Raw genomic sequence first — 4,449 nt, 5'->3', positions numbered from 1 at the left:
AAGATTGAGTCCAATCTCATGTGTCCCAATGTTTACACCAGTCAAGCTACATAATGAAATGCCAGTGTCCCCTGAACATGGGCTCAAGAACAAAGTCCTTGGCCCGATCATGGCATGTCAGTGTAGCAGTGGGCGATAGCTCCTTAACGCTTGGAAGCTCGGACTATACACGCCTCTGAAACTGTGCTCAAAGTATCTACATGTCGTCTCTCTCACATCTTTTGTAGTAAAACGGTTCTCGTATGTATGACATTTTTCCGTGTTATGCGAGTCACTCCGGGCATCACCAAGTCGGAGGACACAGTGAGAACCTACGAATCTGCAGTCAGTTGGTCAGAGTCATGAAGGATCAAGAAACCCTGGAGCTTACAGCTGGGAAAAAGCATCGGGAGGGTCTTGTGTGGAGGCTGTACCTTGAGCCTGTGAAATCTGACCCAACGCTAGGCAGTTAGTGTCGGGTAGACACTGTTGAAAGCAATATAACGAGTCCCCGTGTAGGTGTCATTTAATTTTACTATGATCAACTGTTAAGTTTTTTGCTTGTTTGTTTTCACGAAGTCTCACTATGTAGTCCTGGATGACCTGGGACTTTCTATGTAGACCAGATGACCTCAAACTCACAGGAATCTACCTGCCTCTGCCTCTCGAGTGCAGGGATTAAATGTGTGTGCCGACACATGCTTGTGGTGGTCAGAGGACAAATTTTAAGTGTTGACTCTCTTCTACCTTGTGGTTTCAGGGATCAAACTCAGGTCCTCGTGCTTCATGGTGGCAAGAATCCCACTGAGCCACCTTTCCAGCTCTTCTTCCTGTTAAGAAGTATTAAAGGAACTATCTCTGAAAGACAAGGCTCTCTTACTTTTTAAATATAACCATAAGCCATTACTTTATCGTTGTGTGAAAATTATTTAACACAACGCTTCATCGTAAAAAAAAGAATAATAATATGGCTGGGGATATAGTTCAGTGGAAGAGAACTTCCCTAGTATGAACAAGGCCCCAAGTTCAATCCCCGGTACTACACAAAAAAAAAAAAAAAAAAAATTAAAAGAGGTTGGAGAGATGGGTCAGTGATAAAAAGCACTTGCTCTTGTAGAGGAATAGAGCTCAGGTCCTAGCATCACAGGGGTGGCTCACGACTGTCTATAATCCGGATCTAAGGGATCTGATTCCTTCTTTTGTCCTCCGAGGACACCTACACATATACTGACATCTACACAACACACATTTTTAATTGACTGTGATTTCACTTACTTACTGCATTCTTAACTTATTCACAAGACATATATGTTTATACATATCAATGTGGTGCCCATATAGTCAAAGTATGTCTATACGTTAATGTTCTAGTTAGCTTAAGCATATTTGTCTCCTCGGAATTTGTCTTTGCGATACAGGCATTTAAAGTCATACCTTCCTGCTCCTTGAAACACAGCCAGTGGTTGCCGTTTACCACGCACTACCGTGAGTCACTACACTGATGTCTCTTTCTCCTTTATAACTTAATACTCACTGTGGCGGTGTGAGTGAGAAATGGACCCCCAAAGGCTGAGGCGTTAGAACACTTGGTCCAGTGTCGGAGGTGCCATTTGGGAAGCACAGCCTTGCTAAAGGAAGTATGTCACTGGGGGTGGGCTCTGAGAGAATATACTTCACCTACTCGTGGTTCACACTCTGCTTCTGTTGCCTTCCTGCTTTATCCTTCTGGAACCCCAAGCCAAAGTAAAGTCCTCCATCAGTTGCATTTGGTCATTAGCAGCAACAGAAAAGTAATGATCCATCCATCGATGAACCCTCCCCCTCGTTTCCCCCACCTACTCTCGACTCTTAGAGATGAACTTTTTAAGACTTTGTGTTTAAGCAAGGTCATGTGGTACTTGTTTCTCCTCTCTGCCTAGCTTATCCCACTTAACACGATTATCTCCAGTTCTGTCCCTCTTATCACAAATGACAAGATCTCATTCTTTGTAAGGTCAACTGGTATCCCGTTGCATATAGGTACTATGTTCTTTGTGCATGTGTGCCTCTGTGTGTGTGTGCATGCGTGTGCATGTGCATGTTTGCATGTTTGTATATGTTTGTGTTCATACTTATGTGGGTGCATGTGTGTGAGGAAGCTAGTGGTGAACCTCAGATGCCATCCCTCGAGTGCCGTCCATCTTGATTTTTTAAGGCAGGGTCTCTTGTTGCCTAAGCTTACTGTTAGGCTGACTGGCCAGAAGTCCCAGAGATGCATCTGTCTCCACTCCATCTCTGAGATCACATGTTCTTTCACCACACGCAACTTTTTAATGTGGGTTCTGAGGAAAGCACTTTATCACCTGAACTATAGCCCTAAACTACTTAAAAAAAAAATTCACTCATCAGTTGATGAGTGCTTCAGTTGGCTTCACCTCTTGGCATCTTAGTCTGATGTTTTGTGCAGGAACAGAAACCCTGACTAAGACAGACACCATGGAGGAAATGGAACCTGGGCCTCTAATCTCCTGGCCCAGCTCTCTCACATGGTTCTCTTGTTTGCCCCAAACCACAGCTTGGTTGTAATTATCTATCTCCGTTTAGGCATTGGTCGTTCAGAAGGCATGCATAGCCTTTAAGGATCTAATAGAAACTTCCTGTTTGAAATTTGACCTGTTTCCTCTTTCTAGCTACACACACCCCTCCATATTCCCAGCACAGGTCTGTCCTCAGCTTCAGCACCCATAGCTTTCTTCTCATCCAGCCTATTGTGAGCACGGGCCATAGTAAGCACATGGAGACTAGATGGCAGCTTTCAGGAGTTGGTTCTCTTCTCTTACCTATCAGTTCCAGGGTTAAGTTTAGGCTTAGCACCTGCTGAACCATCTCACTGGTCCTTAGAATCTTTTTAAGCCTAATTTTTAATCACCAGAAAAATGCATAAAATATTAGCTCACATGTTGGTTGTTGTAATCCAGAGCAAGCACGTCACTTCCTGTCTGGATCCTTACAGATATTCAAGATTCACAATTCACTTTCTTCAAGGTATGTTGACAAGTATTCTCCTTGGAAATACTTGATTATCATTAAATATGCAGTCATTTTTGGTTTAAAAAATGAGGAATAGGACCAAGATGATAAGATGAAATGATTTATGCAATCAATAAATTAAATCAGCCCTTTTCCTGTCTTTCCATATTACTTAGACAAATGACACGTGTAGACGTTGAATACGGTGAATAGATACTCAAGATGATCTTGCAGGGACTGTCCTTGTGCAAAGTGACTAAGTGTCACTACCAGTGTAGGAGTCGTTTCGCGTTGTCACAAGGGCCTTTCAGAAAGCGTCATTCTTAATTATATGCCTTATGGGAAAATATGCTGGGCCTTAGAGCACAAGACTTTAATCCTAGCACTTGGGAGAAACAAGTAAATTTGAAGCCAGTCTAGCCTACAGAGCAAGGCTGAGCCATCAGGGTTACATAGTAAGACCTTGTCAAACAAAACAAAAAACAAACAGGTGGAAGACCATCTCACGCCAGTGCCAGCACCAGTGGGCCACATAGCACCAGCAGGATGTTCCCATCTCAGCAGGCTCTGGCCCAGAGCTCCCGAAATGTCTCCATACGACTCACTAAGTTCCCTCAGCGGGTCGCTGCCACATCTTCCCTATGCAATGATCCGCCCCTTGTAGTTATAGTCACAATTCCCAGTAACCCAGCAAACCAAAACTCTAGAGGCTTGTAATTTATCAATTAGACTCATAGCAGTAAATTCTCACCCCACAAAACGTCCACACAATAAACTCAGAGCCAATTGATACTGATATAAACTGCCCGCCTAGATAAGAAAGAATGTCCTGTAATAATCCATCCCTTAAAGGTATTCATAGCTACCTGTGGCTATTTAAAGCCACACAGATCTGGGTCGTCCTTCTCGTCCACCATCTTGGTTCTTCTCCCTCCCTCTCCTGTCTCTCTCGCCTCTCGAAAACTCTGCACCTCCCTTTCCTGCTCACTGCCCAATCACAGGCCTTGCCTTATCTTGCACCTGCGCTCTCCTGCATGTAGACATCAACCCACGTGGTACAACCGACACGCTTTGGTCTGATGCTTGTTTAGTGGTACTAGGGATGGAACCAGAAAGCCTTGTGTCCTACAGCTGAGCAGCATCCCCAGCTCCCATGCTGCAAACTGTGCCATCCAGTGGAGAAATGGTTTTTGACTTTGTTGTTGTAATAAACGGGGCTGGAGGTGTAGCTCATTGGTAGAGAGTTTGCCTGAAATGGAGGAAGCCTTGGGTTGCATCCCCAGTATCAAATGTACTGGAAGGGGTAGGTGGGTGGGAGCTCAGGGGAAGGTAAATAGATTGGGGGATGGTGGATGTTTCCAACAGGATTTGCTGTGTCTTCTCTGTTGTTCTTTTAATTTAACAGGGTGCTCTGGGATCTGTGTTTGAAGTGTCTCATCTTATTTTCTTCAACAGTCCCTA

The 4,449-nt window shown here is 44.2% G+C and overlaps 1 long non-coding RNA gene across 1 annotated transcript in view; it reads right to left on the bottom strand.

Annotated features, from left to right (window-relative positions):
* LOC120094777 (uncharacterized) overlaps positions 1 to 3,920 on the bottom strand; it is an 11,921-nt gene extending 8,001 nt beyond the window's left edge. Inside the window, exons 1-2 of the long non-coding RNA XR_015629905.1 lie at positions 3,855 to 3,920; positions 1 to 809 (exon numbers count right to left, since the gene is read on the bottom strand). The exon at positions 1 to 809 is cut by the window's left edge and continues 142 nt beyond it. This is a non-coding gene — a long non-coding RNA (uncharacterized LOC120094777). The remainder of the gene's footprint in view (positions 810 to 3,854) is intronic.
* Positions 3,921 to 4,449: the final 529 nt, after the last annotated feature.

This window comes from Rattus norvegicus, chromosome 9 (genome assembly GCF_021556685.1).
Source record: "Rattus norvegicus strain SHRSP/BbbUtx chromosome 9, alternate assembly SHRSP_T2T, whole genome shotgun sequence".
In the NCBI taxonomy this organism is placed as follows: Eukaryota; Metazoa; Chordata; class Mammalia; order Rodentia; family Muridae; genus Rattus; species Rattus norvegicus.
The sequence above is the reverse complement of the archived record's forward strand: the minus strand, read 5'-3'. Positions and strand labels throughout refer to the sequence as shown.